The sequence below is a fragment of the Chrysochloris asiatica genome, unplaced genomic scaffold, assembly GCF_000296735.1.
Source record: "Chrysochloris asiatica unplaced genomic scaffold, ChrAsi1.0 scaffold00072, whole genome shotgun sequence".
In the NCBI taxonomy this organism is placed as follows: Eukaryota; Metazoa; Chordata; class Mammalia; order Afrosoricida; family Chrysochloridae; genus Chrysochloris; species Chrysochloris asiatica.
The window spans coordinates 9,092,469-9,110,959 of record NW_006408590.1 but is presented as its reverse complement, the minus strand read 5'-3'; the positions used below and the strand labels follow the sequence as shown (position 1 = coordinate 9,110,959).

At 38.2% G+C, this 18,491-nt stretch overlaps 1 pseudogene; it reads left to right on the top strand.

Moving 5' to 3' along the window:
- LOC102817137 overlaps positions 1-301 on the top strand; it is an 852-nt pseudogene extending 551 nt beyond the window's left edge.
- The last annotated feature ends 18,190 nt before the right edge of the window (positions 302-18,491 follow it).

The window sequence follows — 18,491 nt, the reverse complement described above, 5'->3', positions numbered from 1 at the left end:
GAAGAAAATGATGGAAATCATAACCCGAGAGGTGCAGACAAATGACTTGAAAGAAGTGGTCAATAAACTGATTCCAGACAGCACTGGAAAGGACATAGAGAAGGCTTGCCAGTCTATTTACCCTCTCCATGATGTGTTTGTTAGGAAAGTAAAAATGCTGAGGAAGCCTAAATTTGAGTTGGGAAAACTCATGGAGCTTCATGGTGAAGGTAGTAGTTCTGGAAAAGCTACTGGAGATGAGACAGGTGCTAAAGTTGAATGAGCTGATGGCTATGAACCACTGGTTCAAGAATCTGTTTAAAATTCAGACTTTTAATGGTGACAAATAAAAGGTCTTATTTCTGAAAAAAAAAAAAAAAGAGAGAGATGGACCCTAATTTTTCATCCTTTGAGTGTGAGCTGGACCTACTCATTTCTAACAAACAAAATTAAGCAGAAATCATGATGTACAAATTCAGCCCAAACCCCGCTGTCACTGCGCCCCCACTGCTCTGGCCCAAGAAAACCAAAAAGCCGACCATTGAAAAGGAAATAATACAGCTTTTTACTGTAACCCACAAGACCTAACTGTCTGAATTCTTCTCCTACCATGTTGTTGTTAAGTGCTGTCCATTCCGTTCCAACTCTGTATAGGGTTTCCAATGAGCAGCTGGTAAGCACACTAACCCACAGCATGACACCAGGACTCCAATCACCTACCATGCTACCCCCTCAATATTGCATTTTGGTCACAGTAGCGTTTGTTAGCATTCATCATCTTCCAAACTTCATTGTTCATTTGTTTATTTACTTGTTTTTGTTTTTAATCTCTTCCTATTAGTGTTTGTTTGTTCCACCAAGAGAGAATGAGCCCTGATAGCCTTGTAGAATAAGCAATGGATTGTTAACCATAAGAATGGCAGTTCAAAACTACCAGTCACTGCCTGGGAGAAAGATGATGTTTTATGCTACCGTAAAGATTTACAGCATAGTAAACCCTATATGTTGTTGTTATTGTTAAATGCTATCGAGTCAATTCTGACCCATAGTGACCCTGTATAGGGTTTCAGAAGAACAGCTGGTAGGTTTGAATCATAGACCTTGTGGTTAGCAGTCCAGTGCTTATCCTATAGCGCCATAGCAGGAATAGACCTGAGAAGATTAATCTCATAAAAGCTGGCTAAACGAATGAAAGACGTATCTCAGTTTAAGAAACAGGGAACAATATTTCATCCTAGTATACTATAGTAAAGGACTCATAAAAACATCGACAGAAAAGAGCAAATCAACTCCCACAAGAGAGTGGGTGAGCCCTCAGCTGTAGCTAACTGGAACTCTGACAATTTGGGTGGACACTAATCTTGACGTATCCTGAATGTTCCACCCAGTCACTCACTCATAGGCTTATAGGATTCCAAAAATAATGCGGCTCCAGGCAGACACATTTTTTTCCCTCAGTCCAAAATAAAGATAGAAATGCACGTATACAGCAAATTATTATATAATTCTTTTACTTAAAAGGATGTTACTTATTAAAATTTTAAATACCAGTAGTAAACATCAGTATATTTATTAAAAGCTTTCAGACAGAGAAAGATCCAAATCCTAGCATGGCTTCTGTAAGACCTTGTTGAAGCTAATCTCTTAGGTCTCAGTTTCTTCATCTATAAATAGGGAGGTAATGCCTGTCTTAAAAATTGTAAAAATGCAATTTGTTATTGTTGTTAAGTGCCTTCAAATGAGCCCTGAGTCACAGCGACCCTCTGCACAACAGAACAAAATACTGCCTGGTCCTATGCCAACCTTACAACTTTTGCTATGCTTGAGTCCATTGCTGCTGCCACTGTGCCAATCCATCTCATTGGGAATCTTCCTCTTTTTCACTGACCCTCCATTTTACTAAGCATAATGTTCTTTTCCAGGGACTGGTCTCTCCTGCTAATATTTCTGAAGTATGAGACACAAAGTTTGGCCATCCTGGCTTTTAATGAGCATTCAGGCAGTACTTCTTCCAACACAGATTGTTCTTCTGGCAGTTGATGGATGGTACTATCAATATTCTCCTCCAACACCATAACTCAAATGCATCCATTCTTCTACGTTCTTCTTTGTTCACTGTCCAACTTTCACATGCATATGAGGTGATTGTAAACACCGTAGCTCAGTCCCTTAGTCCTCAAACTGACACATTTTCTCTTGAACACTTTAAAGAGGTCTTGTGCAGCAGATTTGCCTAATACAGTAATACGTCATTTGATGTCATGACTGCTGCTTCCATGAGTGTTGATGGCTGATCTGAGCAAAATGAAGTCGTAGACAACTTTAATATTTTCTCCACTTATCTTGATGTTATTTATTGGGCCAGTGGTGAGGATTTCTGTTTCCTTTACGTTGAGTGCAACCCATACCGAAGGCTGTGGTCTTTGATTTTCGTCAGTATTTCAAGTCCTCCTTGCTTTCAGCAAGCAAGGTTGTATCATCTGCATATTTCAAGTAGTTAATGAGTCTTCCTCCAATCCTGATGCCATGTTCTTCATATAAACCAGCTTCTCAAATTATTTGCTTAGCATACAGATTGAGTAAGTATGAAAGAATATAACCCTGGCACAGACGTTTCCTAATTTTAAATCATTCACTGTTTACTTATTCTGTTCCTTTAACTGTCTCTTGGTCTATGTACAGGTTCCTCATGACAACAATTAAGTGTGAAATGTTATCCACAGCTTGTCACAAGCCACAGTATTGAAAGTCTTAGTATAGTCAATAAAGCACAGGTAAACATCTTTCTCATATTCTCTGCTTTCAGCCAAGATCCATCTGATGTCAGCAATAATAGCCCTTGTTCCACACCCTCATCTGAATCTAGCTTGAACCTCTGGAAGTTCTCTGTCAATCTACTGCTGTAGCCATTTTCAATTATATTTATACAGGGTCTCTATGAGTCAGAACTGGCTTGACAGCACTTAGCAACAACAATATTCATATACACATGCATTATTGTTGTTTGTGTTGTTAAGTGCCGTGGAGTTGGTTCCGACTCATAGCAACCCTGTATAGGATTTCTGAGGAGCAGCTGGTGAACAAACTTTATGGTTAGCAGTCCAGTGCTTATGCTACAGCACCACATCAGGACTCCATTGTACATGTGTGTATCTATCTATCTATCAATCTATATCTATATCTATATCTATGATCAGAAAAAAAAGGAAACTTAGGGTAAATCTTTGAAAAAAGCTAATTACCCACTGGCAAAATTTCTTCATTTAAAAAATGTTTATAAGCAAAGAGTTAATTATACCAAAAACAGTGGTTGGCGTTTTCCAATAAATTCTCTTAACTAAGAATAATAAATGCTCATTAACCTTATATCACAGATATTATAAGGAAAACTCCTGCATAAAGTAGAATTTTGAGCTAGATTGCTAGTCCCCCCCTCCAAGTTTTTGTATAGCTATAATAGAAATGATAAGCAAATATCCAAGACTATATGATATGTATGGAGTTCTGGTGTAGCACAATAGGATAAGCACTAGACTGAAAGGTCAGTTTGAACAGCAAGGTCAACAGTTCAAACTCTCCCACCACTCTTAGGAAAGCCTATACAGGGTGGATATGAGTCAGAACTGACTAGATGGCAATTAACAAGAACAACAAAGTAATATGTAAGCCATTTTAAACACTTCTATAGGAAATACTGTGTTGCTATAAAAAATACACTAATTAATGAGGCTCAGTTCAAAGATTCTTTTAGATCTCTCTCTCTCTCTCTCTCTCTCTCTCTCTTTTTTCATTAAGGGAAATAAATTAATCAATGACCAAAGAGAATAAATATGCTTAGTAGAGAGAGGTATGTTCACTACAGTTGAATCACTCTTGTTTGTGACACTGTTAAAGAAGGAACTGAGTTTAATACTGGTTTTCTGTGAATATTATCATCACATTACATTCAGACAATTACACACATATAGGTATCCATGTGCTTGCCTACATATACAGCCAACTCATCATTCCCATTGTTATAGCAGTACTTACCTAGAACTGATAAAATTCCAAATTATGTGGGCACCAATCTAAACAAATTAGGAAGTGGTGCTTTTCATGCATTTGCAAAACAAATCCAGCATTTTTAAAACACAGCCTGACACTGTTTCATCTTTTGAAATAAGGAAACAGATGACAAACTTAAGGAAATCCTAGACCAGATATTTATAAATTCCAAAGATATCACAGTTGTGTTTCTCTGTAGAATGAGCCCTCTCTAAAGAAGAATTATGACTAATTAAGTGTGAGCGCCTGAGCACATGCCGGAAATTTGGTAACAATTCCAACAAATTAGGGAAGAGTCTAGAAAATCTCTTGGAGGTTATGTTCCTTTCAAGTAGATAAACATCTTTCTAAAGCCTGTTATTGTTGTTATGTGCCGTGGAGTCGGTTCCGACTCACAGAGACACTGTATAGGGTTTCCGAGGGTGTAAATCTTTACGGGAGCAGAAAGCCTCATCTTTCTCCTGCTAAACAGCTGGTATTTTTGAACTGCTGACCTTGAGATTAGCAGCCTGATTCGTAACCACTACGCTACCAGAGCTCCTTTTCTAAAGCCTAGAGGTCTTTAAAATGTTTTCAAAAGTATCTTAAGGTGGCATCATTTAGTGTATTATATTTTTCTACTTCTTTCTTGTAGAAATATAGGAAATAAAGGAATTCCACTGAGTGTAAGTTTTTTGTTTTTTTTTTTAATACTAAGTCACAGATGAAAATGAATCAACTTCATAGATACTACTTAATTTGCTAAAGCATTTTGCAGATTACAACTGCTGTAATGCCAACAAAATATCTCCAGTTCAGAATGGTTTCCCTTCCTAGCAAATGTTACAGAACAGTTCTATTTGCTTCTGAAATAGTGGGTTGTATTACAGCTCTACATCTGTCTCTGGGCTTATGTTACAAAAGGCCCAACTTTGCTTCTGTTTCACTGTTTCTATGTTTTCAATTTCTTAATGTAACAAGCTGCTAAGGCTGCCATTCAGGAAAAAGATAAACCATTGAAACAGACAAAGTACCAAGTGAAAGCAGTTTTTTCATGTAGTGAACATATATAAAAGGATTTTGCATAGGATCATCACTGTAAAATCTTTAATTAGTCTTTACAGATAATGATATACTCTATTATAAAGGAAAATATACTAAATAAAGAAGCTTAACTGATAATCCTATATGAATATCTACTGATTCTTCATGTCCTTCATGTAATGTACATTCATAATAAGAAGTTAAAAACTTAGCATAGAAAGATTTTAACCCACCTTCAACATGAACTTTTTAAAATAAGGGACTCCTACATAAAGGATAACTTTCAATATATATAAATATACAATTCCTAAGAAACAATAAATGATCAACTTGATTTAAAAAAAAAAGCAGATATGGTCACACATTTGTGAAATGACGTATATATAAGTATATTGCTTATAATAGTAAAAGATTAGAAAAACCCAAATATCCACCAATAGGAAGATTATTAAATAAATTCTAGCCTATCCATAAATGGAAACTATGTATGCAACCATTAAAATAAGAATGAAACAACTGTCTATGTACTAAAATGGAATAAGCTCCAAGATATACCGTGAAAGAAGCAAAGTCTAAAATTATGTGGCTAGGAGTCCTGGTGTGGCTCTGTGCTTAATGAGCCAGACTGCAAAGCCATTTGAACTGCAAGGCTGGTGGTTCAACCTCACCAGCTGCTCCTCAGAAACTCTATACAGGGTCACTATGGGTCAGAATCAACTCAACGGCACTTAACAACAACAATCCTCCCATTAATGAGCCCTGGTAGCATAGTGGGTTACCAGATGGACTGCTAACCACAAGGTCAGCAGTTCGAATCTACCAGGCACTCTGTAAGAGAAAGATGAGACTTTCTGCTCCAGTAAAGATTTACAGCCTGAGACCTCCTATGCAGGGTCACTATGAGGAGGAACCGACTCCACAGCACATAGCCATCAACACCAGTATTCTCCCATTAGTCTGGAGGGTAAGAATATGTACATATATCTGCAAATATGTATTTTTTTTCTGAAATAATAGAAACTAGTAAGTATGCTCCCTCTAGGAAGTAACCTGGGTAGTTAGGGAGTGGAACACCTGAATAATGTAATGGTTAGCATGCTCCACTGCTAACTGCAAGGTTGGAGGTTCGAGTTCACCCTGGGAAGACATACCTGGTATTCTACTTTTTAAAACGCCGCCATCAAAAACCCTACACAGCACAGTTCTGCTTTGACACACACATGGAGTTGGAGTTGAGTTCATTTCAACTGTTTTTCTTTTAAAGTAGTTGTTGATGCTAAGGGCTGTTCTGACTTCCAAGGAGCAGTTGGTGGGTTTGAACTACTGACCTTGTGGTTAGCAATCCAGTGCTTACCTTATAGCACTGCAGAGCAGGAAAAAATGGGAGACTTGCTTTTCACTGTATGTTCTTTTCCATCTTTTGAAATAATTGCTAAGAAGATGGGACCTTTGATTTCCCCCAAATTTTAGGATTGTGACATTGATTTGAGGATTGTGGAGGAGACAGCCAGCGTCAATTCCCACTCAAATAACAATCCCACTGAAATGACAAAGGCAGCTGCCCACAGTTTGGCAATCAACCAGGCAAGTCTCAAGAACGTGGTTAATTTCCATGTTACCTTGTAGAGTTTCCTTTTGATCCCTAGCACTTTTCATTTCAATTAAAAAAAAAAAAAAGCTTACCTTCTAGCCCACCTCAAGGATGCAGCCTCTATGCATTCCTTGACCACGTGTCTGTCAGTTTATCATTCTGTGATGACTTACGTGTTGCTGTGATGCTGGATGGAATTGTTTCAAATACCAGCAGGGTCACATATGATGGACTGGTTTCAGAGGAGATTCCAGACTAAGAAGAAGGAATACGTGATCCACCTCTGAGGAATTAGCACTGGAACCCTTATCAATAGCAGCAAAATATTATCTGATAAGAGGGCTAGAAGATGAGTCCCCCAGGTTGGAAGGCATTCAAAGTAAGCCTCCTCAAAGCACAGTTAACCTTAATGAAATGGATGAAGCAAAACTTCTAGGACCTTCAATTACTGATGTGGCATGATTCAAAATGAGATTAGAAATAGTTGCAAACATCCATTAATAATCAGAATGCAGAATGTATGAAATCAGAGAAAAAGAGGAAGATCCCCAACAAGATGGATTGCCACATTGGCCACAACAGTGAACTCAAACATAGCAACGGTTGTGAGGATGGTGCAGAACTGGGCAGGGTTCCATTCTATTGTACATAGGCTTGCTATGAGTCAGAGGAGAAGAAAGGGCACCTAACAACAACATGCATTCCTTGGGGTGAGACAGAAGTTGAATTAAGTAGATTGAAAGAGGTGGGGTTCCAAGTTTTCAAATGATAAAATCCCTTTTCCAATCAATGTTGTATGCAGAGTCAATTTATTTTTCTACATATATTTATTTTATAATCATTCTACACTTACAGTATTTACTTACAATAAAGTCAGGGATAACAATGGGGCCATTTTGATTAATGGAAACAAAATCAACAGTTATGTACCATTATTCTTATAAACATTTCTGCCCTCAAATTCACTTTTATACTTTGTTATGGTTGTATGTTGCTAAAACACTCCTCATCATACAAAGGTTAAGTTGCAATAAGTGCTTTTTAAAAAAATGTTTTCCTAGGAGGTCTGGGTTGCTTTTTAATTAAACCAATTCACAAATGATCAAATTTGTAACAAGAAGTTTGTTTAAGGATTGCATCATTAACTACAATGGTGGTGGTGGTGATGGTTATGTGCCGTGGAGTCGGAACCGACTCATAACGTCTCTGTACAGGGTTTCCAAGGCTGTAAATCTTTATGGGAGCAGAAAACCTCATCTTTTTCCCAAGGAACAGAGCGGTATAAATCAATGGAACAGAATTGAATATCTAGTAGTAAATCCATCCACAGCCAGCTGATCTTTGATAAAGGGTCAAAACACATTAAATAGGGAAGAGATAGTCTCTTTAACAAATAGTGCCAGCAAAACTAAATGTTCATTTGCATAAGAATGAAATAAGACCCATATCTCACACCATATACAAAACAAACTCAAGATGGATCAAAGATGTAAATGTAAAATCTAGAACTATAAAGACCATCAATGAAAAATTAGGGACAAACTTAGGGGCTCTAATACATGTCATACATACTCTATCAAACATAACTGAAGTCACACAAACAGCAGATGACCAACTAGAAAACTGAGAGAGACCGCCCAATAATCAGATACTTTGTGCATCAAAAGATTTCACCAAAAGAGTAAAAAGAGAACCACAGACTAAGAAAAAATAACTTTGGCGGTGACAGACAAGGGACTGATGTCTAAAATTTTTGAAAACATAAACACCTCTACAAGAAAAAGACAACTAATTCAATTTAAAATTGGGCAGAAGACATAAACAGATACTTCACCTAAGAAGACACTCAAGCAGCCAATAAACATTGGAAGAAATGCTCACAATCATTAGCCATTGTTGTTATTGTTATGTGCCGTGGAATTGGTTCTGACCCATAGCAATCCTGAACAGGGTTTCCGAGGCTGTAAATCTTTCTGATAGCAGAAAGCCTCATCTTTCTCTCATGGAGCAGCTGGTAGTTTCGAACTGCTGACCTTGCTGTTCGCTGCTCAATTCGTAACCACTGCGCTACCAGAGCTCCTTACCTTAGCCATTAGAAAGATGCAAATCAAAACAACAACGAGATATCATTGCACCCCAGCTTTAAAAACAAAGTTCAAAAAAATAGAATGCTGGTAAGAGACAGGAACCCTCATATACTGCTGGTGGGACTGGAAAGTGGTACAACCACTGTGCAGAATGGTATGGCATATCTTCAAAAAGTTAGAAATGGAAATACCATGTGACCCAGAAATCCCTCTACTTGGCATATATCCTAGAGAGAGAAGAGCTGCAACATGAATAGATACATTCACAGCCATGTTCAAAGCAGCACTATTCATAACAGCAAAAAGATGGAATCAACCTAAATGCCCAACAGTGGAAGAATTGATAAACAAACTTTGGTACATACACTCAATGGAATAATACTCAATGGTAAAGAATAATAATGAATCTACAAAACACCTCATAACATGGATTAACTTGAAGAACATTATGCTGAGTAAAATAAAGTCAATCATGAAAGGACAAATATTGTATGAAACTACTATTGTGAAAAATCAAGAAAAGGTTTTCACACTCAAAGAAACACTCTTAATGGTTACCAGAAGTGTGGGGGGAAAGGGGATAATTAACAAACTAGAGGGTAGACATATGTTAACTTGAGCTAAAGGAAGACAAAATACAAGAAAAGGTTGGCAAAAGAATGATGGAGGCATGGGAAGACACAGGGAGGAGTGAAAGTTAAAGGGAAAAAAGATAAATATTGTTCTATCAACAATCCTACAATGATGGTGATCTACGGGTAGATACATGAATAGACATGCAGGCTAAATGGGTGTGGGAAGGAAAGCGGGAGTAAACCTACAAATATATAAAGATTTGATTGAGAATATTTGAAGATGGATATTTACCTTTGCTGCAAACATCCATGAAGGTAGTGGAGCATAAAGAGGGCAAAGTCATGAAAACTTCTTATACATTACCAAACACCTTGAGAGAATGAGTTGCTGGGCCTAAGGGAGCGGGATATAAGAATCTCAGGGGCCACCATGGTCAATTGGCATTACATAGTTCTCAAAGACAATGAATGTTCTACATCCTACTTTGGTAAGTAATGACTAGGATCTTTAAAGCATATGAGTGGCCATGTAAGGTGGTCTCTCTCTATCCACAGGAAAGAAGAATGAAGAAAACTGAAGGCAAATGGAAACAATTAGTCCAATGGACTAATGGAATTCCTGAACTTCCATCCCCAAGACTATGAGACCAGAACTAGATGGTACAATTGCTGACCACTCTGAAAGGGATCACAATAGAGAATTCTAGATAGAGTGGGAGAAAAATGTGGAACAAAGCTAGGAATCATTAAAAAAAAAGAGCAGACTTAGTAGTCAGAGACTAAAGGAACCCCAAGACTATGGCCATTGGCCACCCTTCAGGTCCTGAACTGAACTCCCCCATGCCTCAATTTTCAGCCAAGCAATATATAGGTATATGGGGAGATGGAGGGACCGAGGGACCAACACTAGTGAGATATGCACACCACAGAATGGTCATCCATTCAAGATCAAAAGGGCAGCATTTACCAAAGGATAAAGTGCAGAAGGGCTGGAAAAGAAGGAAGAAGGGAAACAAGAAACTCTGGGAGGAAGTGGAATAAGTGATGTTGCATTGAAGGAATCACATTTATGAGATGAAATGAATTTGTAGTTTGGAATGCATAACTGATGATCTGCTCCATGAACCTTCACTCAATTCACAATATATATGGCATAACCAAGAGAAGCAACCAGTATTTTTGCACTGTGGTGACTTGTGTGTTGCTGGAATCTAAGGCACCAATATTTGGAATGCTGGCAGTATCACCCGCAATGGACAGGTTTCAGCTGAGCTTCCAGACTATAGGAAAGGCTCAGAAGACGAAGAGGCAGACTGCTTCCAAATGTATAGCCACTGAAAACCTGATTAATAACAGTGAAATACTGTCAGATAGCACCAGAGCATTGAATATTGAAATATGATGAATAGCGCCAGTATACTGTCAGATACAGTGCCTGAGGATGAGCCCCTAGGTTGGAAGGCACTCAAAATAAAACTGAGAAACTGCTCCTTCCTCAAAGTAGAGCTGACTGTAATGACACAAATGGAGTAAAGCCCTCAGAACCTTCATTTGCTGATGGGGCAAAACACAAAATGAGGGAAAACAGCTGCAAACTTTCATTATAATTGGAACATGGAATGCACAAAGAAAAAATCTAGGAAAATTGGAAGATGTCAAAAAATGAAATGGAACACATAAAGATCGATATTTTTAGGCATTAGTGAGCTGAAGTAGAGAGCCAAAATACGATCTTCAACATATCCCACCTGAATTTAGAGATCATCTCAAGAACAGATTTGATGCATTAGACTAATGACTTGAAGACCAGAAAAGTTATGGGATGACATCAAGAAAATCATATAAGAAGAAATCAAAAGTCATTAAGAAGACAAAGAAGAAAGAAACGACCAAAATGGATGGCAATATAAAGTCTCAAACTTACTCTCCAGCATAAAAATGCTAAAGCAAATAGAAGAAATGAGGACATAAAATAGCTGAACAGAATTTCAAAGATCAGCTGGAGAGGACAAAGTGAAATATTACAGTGAAATGTACAAAGACCTGGAGTTAGAACACCAAAAGAGAAGAGCACGCTCAGCACTTCTCAAACTAAAGAACTGAGGAAAAATTCAAGGCTTGCTTTACAATATTGAAAGATTCTTTGGGCAAAATACTGAATGATATGGAAAACATCAAAAGAAGATAGAAGGAATACACAGAGTCATTCACTGTACCAAAAAGAAATGGTCGATATTCAACCATTTCAAGAAGCAGCATATGATCAAGAAAAGCCAAAGGTACTGAAGGAAGAAGTCCAATGTACAATGAAGGCACTGGCAAGGAATGAGGTTCTGGGAATTGATGGAATACAAATTGAAATCTTTCAACAAACAGACAGCAATGGAGTCACTCACTCAAATATGCCAAGAAATTTGGAAGACTGATTGGAAGAGATTCATATCTGTGCCCATTCCAAAGAGAGGTGACCCAACAGAATCCAGAAATCATTGAACAATATCATTAATGTCAGATGCAAGTAAAATTTTGCTAAACATAATTCAAAAATGGCTGCAACTGTACACTGATAGGAAAATGCCAGATGTTCAAGTCAGATTCAGAAGAGGACATGGAATGAGTGATATCCTTGCTGATGTCAGATGGATCTTGGCTGATAGCAGATTATGCCAGAAAGATGCTTACCTGTGATTTACATAAGCTTTCCACTGTGTGGATTATGACAAGCTATGGACAACATCATGGAGAACGAATATTCTGGAATACTTTATTTTGCTCATGAGTAACCTGTACATAAACCACAAGGCAGTCATTCAAACAGGACAAAGGGACACTGAATGGTTTAAAATCAGGAAAGGTGTGTGCCAGAGTTGTATTCTTTCACCATACATACTCAGTATGTATGCTGAGCAGATAATTCAAGAAGCTGGATTATATGAAGAAGAACGACATCAAGATTGGAGGAAGACTCATTAACAATCTGCAATATATAGATATGCGTGCTGAAAGTGAAGAGGACTTAAAATACTTGCTGATGAATATCAAAGACCACAGCCTTTGGTATGGGTTACACCTCAGTATAAAGAAAACAAAAATACTCACCACTAGACCAATAAATAACATCATGATAAGTGGAGAAAAGATGGAAGTTGTCAAAGATTTCATTTTGCTTGGATCCACCATCAACACTCAAGGAAACAGAAGTCAAGAAATCAAACAATATATTGCATTTGGGCAAGTTTGCTGAATAAGACCTCTTGAAAACGTTCAAGAACAAACCTGTTTTCAGTAGTCTCGTATGCAAGTGAATGTTGGACAATGAATAAGAAACATCGTAGAAAAATTGATGCATTTGAGTCTTGGTGTTGGAGAAGAATATTAAAGGCACCATGGACTTCCAGAAGAACAAATAAATTTGTGTTGTAATGCCCCTTAGAAGCCAAGATGGAATGCTCTCATTCTTCAGACTTGTTATCGGGAGAGACCAGTCCCTGGAGAAAGACATCATGCTTGGTAAAATGGAGGGTCAGCCAAAAAGATGGAGCTCCCCAACGAGATGGAGTGGCACAGTGGCAGCAGCAGTGGGCTCAAGGGTTTCTGAGGAGTGACTGGTAGGTTTGAACTACCTAACTTGAAGTTAGCAGTCCAGTATTTCTACAGCTCCATTCCAGAACTCCATACTAGAAAAACTCAAAATTTATAATTGTGGAATATATCTATAATGAGATAGCATTATGTCATAACAAATGTGGCTTTGCATTACAAATCAATTTTCATCCAAAGCAAATGTAAAAACAGAATCAATCAGAAAGCTTGAAAAAAAGGTCATCTGAATCAAAGAATATCATATTGCCTTACAAAATACATATCTTATGGAAAGGAAAATTGTTAATTTAGCAAGATAATATTGGTGTCCTGTTAGTCAAGGAAGGAGTAGTGGTGTGACACTGTAGGGTAAAGCCATAGACTGCAAGGCCAGCTTGAACCACAAGGTCGACAATTCAAACTTACCAGCCTCTCCTTGGAAACCCTATACAGGGTTACTATCAGCTGGAACCAACTCGATGACACTTAACTACATTAGTCAAGGCGGGAAGGGACCCTGGGGGTACAGTGGTTAGTGTTTGACTATTAACCAAAAGGTCATTGGTTCAAACCTACCAGCCTCTCCACAGGAGAAAGATGTGGCAGTGTGATTCTCTCAGATGTTGTTTCACTCTTATAGAGACGTTATGAGACAGAATCGACTCCATAGCAACGTGGTTTTTTTTTAATTAGTTAAGGACTGAAGAAATCTGATTCAAATTGAATTCTATTTTCTTCATCTTGTTTGATATTATGTATGAAATTGCACTGCTCAGGTGTCTTGTCAAGAGAGAACCTGCTGAAGAGCACAGTTAGCTGACAACCTTCAGTTGCAGCACACGTGGTTGGGATCTGTCATAGCATTCAAACCAAGAACACATTTCCCCCAGTAATCTCTCAGCCAGTGATTGAGCATGGCTGGGGGCATGGTGGTGGTGGTGGTGATGTGCCATGGAGTTGGTTCTGACTCTTAGAGACCTGGTACAGGATTTCCGAGGCTATAAATTTTCACAGGAGCAGAAAGCCTCATCTTTCTCCCACTGAACAGCTGGTAGTTTTGAACTGCTGACCCTGAGGTTAGCAGCCCAATTCATAACCACTACACTACCAGAGCTCCTTGGCTGGGGGCATAGGGCCTGGCTATTTTTGCCCATCACAAAACTCTTCTATGGGCCTTCTTTGTCCTGAAGAGACCTTGTATTTCTAATTTTATATTGGAGTCTGCTTCCCAAAATACATGATACATATTCAAAGGTTTCAAAAAGTTCAATGGAAACATTTCAGTATCTTTTATTTCCATTTTTCCATAAACTTTTTGAAGTCCCCCTGTACATGATGTAATGCACAATATATTCACTATCTTTATATTTTACTTCACTCATATCAAACACTCAATCTTCACTCATCCTTCTTGCTCTCTTTTTTCTTTTCCATTTGGCCCTTGCAAATAATGTAACTTATACAGCCACAGTGATATGTTTGTTTTGTTTTGTTGCCATTTAATTTATTAAAAGGATGCTACCTGGATGCATTTGCAATCCAAAGAACCATGTGCCAAATAATCCATTCCATTTTAGTATTAGGCTATAGTCTTTTCTTGGCAAAAGATAACTAAGACATTATACCATTTGTCATCCAAAAAGTGATAAAGCCCAGATATCCCATTAGCAAAAAACTTCTTATTTGAGACAGCAGCCCAATTTGTTAAAACAAGTGCTTACTATAAATTAAAAATGTTTACTACTGTTTTTTAAAATGATGAAAAAAGATTTGCAAAGAGGGCTTTTCTTATTGATTGTGAATTTCACATACTGAAACTGTCAAATACTTGAGATTTGATTTCAAAAGCAGAATGTGAAAATCGGCAGTAATTAAACCAAGAAGCAATTGACTGCTAACCACAAAGCTGGCTGTTCAAGCCCACCAGCCGCTTTCTGGATACCCTATACAGAGTCACTATTAGTCAGAACGTACTCAATGGCATTTAACAACAAATGACAACAACAGTAAACAGTTATCAGGAATGCTCACCAAACCTCACTAAAAATAGAAATTTCCAGCTCTTACCAGAAACTTCAGATTTTCAGACCTCCCTGTGAGACCTGTCTGCTATATTCCTCATAACTAAGGAACACATCTCCTAGAAAAATGGCCTCATAAAGCTTGACAAGCAAAAGAAAGGACAACGTGACATCATCCTTTCTGTTGTACCCTAACAAAAACTGAAGAGAAGTTTTTTTGAGTTTGTTTTCCTGACTGTTGAAAATAGGTTGGTTGCAACAGAGGTGTCAGATTGCTTCTCTCTGTGTCAACTTTGAGTTCAAATTTGGGAAGTCATTCTGTCATCAGAATATGTTGTGCAAGTTAACAATAGATTTCTAAGCCATGAATATATTTTAACAGATCTAAATTTTGCCTGGGTTGTTCTTTCTTCCATCTCATTACACATGCTTTGTAGAAGTGATTGTTAACTCCTAACATACATTGTCAAAGCCTGGTGGTTCTGTATGATAAGCACTGGACTGCAAACCACACAGTTGAGCCCACCAGCTACTCCACGGGAGAAAGATGAGTCTGCCAAGCAAAGACTTAAAGCCTCAGAAACAAGCCTTATATAAGTTGGAACCAACTCAGAGTCACTTAACAACAACACCGGGGTAAAATAACCTGCCAGAGTCGGGATTTGGAATTGTTCTTCAATAACAGCACAGTGTTCTTGGTTTTCAATGTTTTGAATACCCCTAGTACCATGCCTCACTTCCGGAGCACACATACTAAAAGTGGAAGGATACAGAGAAGATTAGCAAGGCCCCTATCAAGGATGACATGCAAATTCATAAAGAGTTTCTTTTCTTTTTTTTTGAGTCTTGGTGTGGTACTATAGGATAAGCATTGTACCGATAACTGCAAGGTTGGCAGTTTAAACCCACCAGTTTCTGCACAGAAAACCTATATAGGGTCACTATAAGACAAAGTGATTCAACGACACTTAATAACAAAAACAAGCAATAAGAAGCTCTGATGGTACGATGGTCAAAGAATTTGGTTGCTAACCAAGTGGGTAGTTTGAACTCACCAGCTGCTGTGTGGAGGAGAGGTCTAGTAATCTGCTTCCATAAAGACTAATCCATTGTTGTCAAGTTGATTCCAACTCTACTTGTATTTTGTTGGTAAGTGTCATCAAGTCAATTCTGACTCATAGCTACACTTTATAGAATTTCCAAGGAGTGGCTGATGGGCTTGAACTACTGACCTTGTGGTTAGCAGTCCAATGCTTATCCTACACCACCACACCAGGACTCCCTAGTTGTAAAGGAGAGAGTTGAATTGGCCCAGAGGGGTTTCCAGTCTACAAATCTTTAAGAAAGCAGAATGCCACAGCTATCTCCCTCACAGTGGATGGTGGGTTTGAGATGCAACCTTTCAGTTAGCAACCAAGTACTTAACCACTGCATCACCAGGTCTCCTTCCTGTAGAGATTACAGCATAGGAAACTCTATTCTTATGGGGCAGTTCTAGTATGAATTGTAATTCACTTGATGGTACACAACAAGAAACAATAGTCTTATAGTAAAATACTGAAGCAAAGCAGATATAGATTCCCTAGAGTGATTATTAATTTATTATATTAGGTAACTGGTGATTAGCAAGTACCTGAAGGGCTAGGACAAGGGACAGATACATTCTGATAAGCAGAAAACAATGGAGCATGTAGAAATAATGAGTCAGAAGATTGGCTGAAAAGCTCAGGGTGGGATGGGGACCACTAGGTACGGATGGTTCAGGAGGTCTAATGAACTCTCTGGGAAATACAAATAGAGCCAAGTGTGTTTAATGAAAGTTGAGGCTTTTTGACAGGGACTGTGGAAATAGGATTTCTCTATTTCTCAATTAGTATAAGCCTGACCCCAGGAATAACATTTAAGGACTCATGTCTGCAATAAGCATTGCATTCATATTATTTGCTCACTTTGTTGGAGATCTGGTGATTAAAAAGGCAACAATAACGGATAGTACTTAGGAGGCCCTGCAAGAACTAACATGCCTCCCTGAACTGTTTAGGTCTTTGGGAGAAGCTTCACTTCCTATTTAAGCATAAAGTAGATTGAGTCAGCCTGATAGTTGCAAGAGGTCTTTTTTAGTTTTGACTTCCTGTAACTCTGCTTGAAATTATGTTAACTGCCTACTGAACGTTTAACAGGCAGTATCAGTATTGCCATTGATTTAGAACACCTGTAAGTCTGATGGGACGTCTGGTACTAGCAGGTAAATGATCCTTTTCTCAGCTGTGTAACAGATAGGAGTTTTCCAGAAAGATGAATGAAGAAAGGCAGATCCATGCTGAGCAGTCATTAGTACTTAGTAAATTAGCTTGTTCTTCAACTCTGAAAAAGCTGTAATTAAGTACTTTTTATGTAATTGGATTTCTCTCGTTAGTTTGAGTGCTACCATTTTAAAAGCTATTAAGTGTTTTAAATAAATATAAATAGCTCATGTAGCCAAAATAATTATATATTAATTTTATTGTTGTTAAGTGCCATGGAATCTGTTCTGATCCATAGCGATCATGTATAGGGTTTCCTAGGAGCAACTGGTGAGCTTGAACTGCTGACCTTGCAGTTCAAACCGACTTTGCAGTCTAGCGCATTAACCTGCAGCGCCACACCAGGACTTCAAATATTAATTCACCCCCTGCCCCCCCCCAATAAAAATCTTCACATAAAAGAAAGTTTGGTCAAAATTTCTTCTATTTTTGTGAAAATTCTTGAATTATTATTACTCCTTCAAAGCACCACGCAGGTTTTACACTCCATAAAATCCCTTTTAAAGGAGCTCTGGTAGCGTAGTTGCTACAAGTCGGGCTGCTAATCTCAAGGCCAGCAGTTTGAAACTATCAGCGGTTCCACAGGAGAAAGATGAAGCTTTCTGCTCCCATAAGAATTTATAGCCTCAGAAACCCTGTGCAGAGTCACTATGAGTTGGAACTGACTCCATAGCACATAACCACCAAAATCCCTTGTAAGGATTTCAGTTGCAAAGATTACCTCTACTCTGAATTAATTTTGAACACAGAGATGCTATGTCTTAACTTAGTACTTACATATAATAGTGCAAGATTTCAAACTCTGTAAAACTGGAACCATTATTTCTTGCACCTCAATAAAAGTTTAATATACTGTTGGACACATTTTAATAACATTGACTTGTGTCAGGAACACTGGAGCAAACTTATGATCCTCACAATCCCTCTAGGATGACAGATCTAATGATTCCCTTTAAAGAAATAAGGACTCTGAGGCACAGGGAGGTAAATTCATCATACAGTGAGCAAGTGGTAAAACGAGGACTTGATACAATGCTAGTCTCCAGTCTCCTAACCACAATGCTATAGCAAGATAAATATTGTTGTTGTTAGGCGCCATCGAGTCGGAACCGACTCATAGCAACCTTATGCACAGCAGAAGGAAACAATGTCCGATCCTGGGCCAACTTCACTACTGTTGTCACACTTGAGTCCACCGATGCTGTCACCTGGCCAATTCATCTCTTTGGGGGTATTCCTCTTTTTCTCTGACCCTCCATCTTACCAAACATGATATCCTTCAC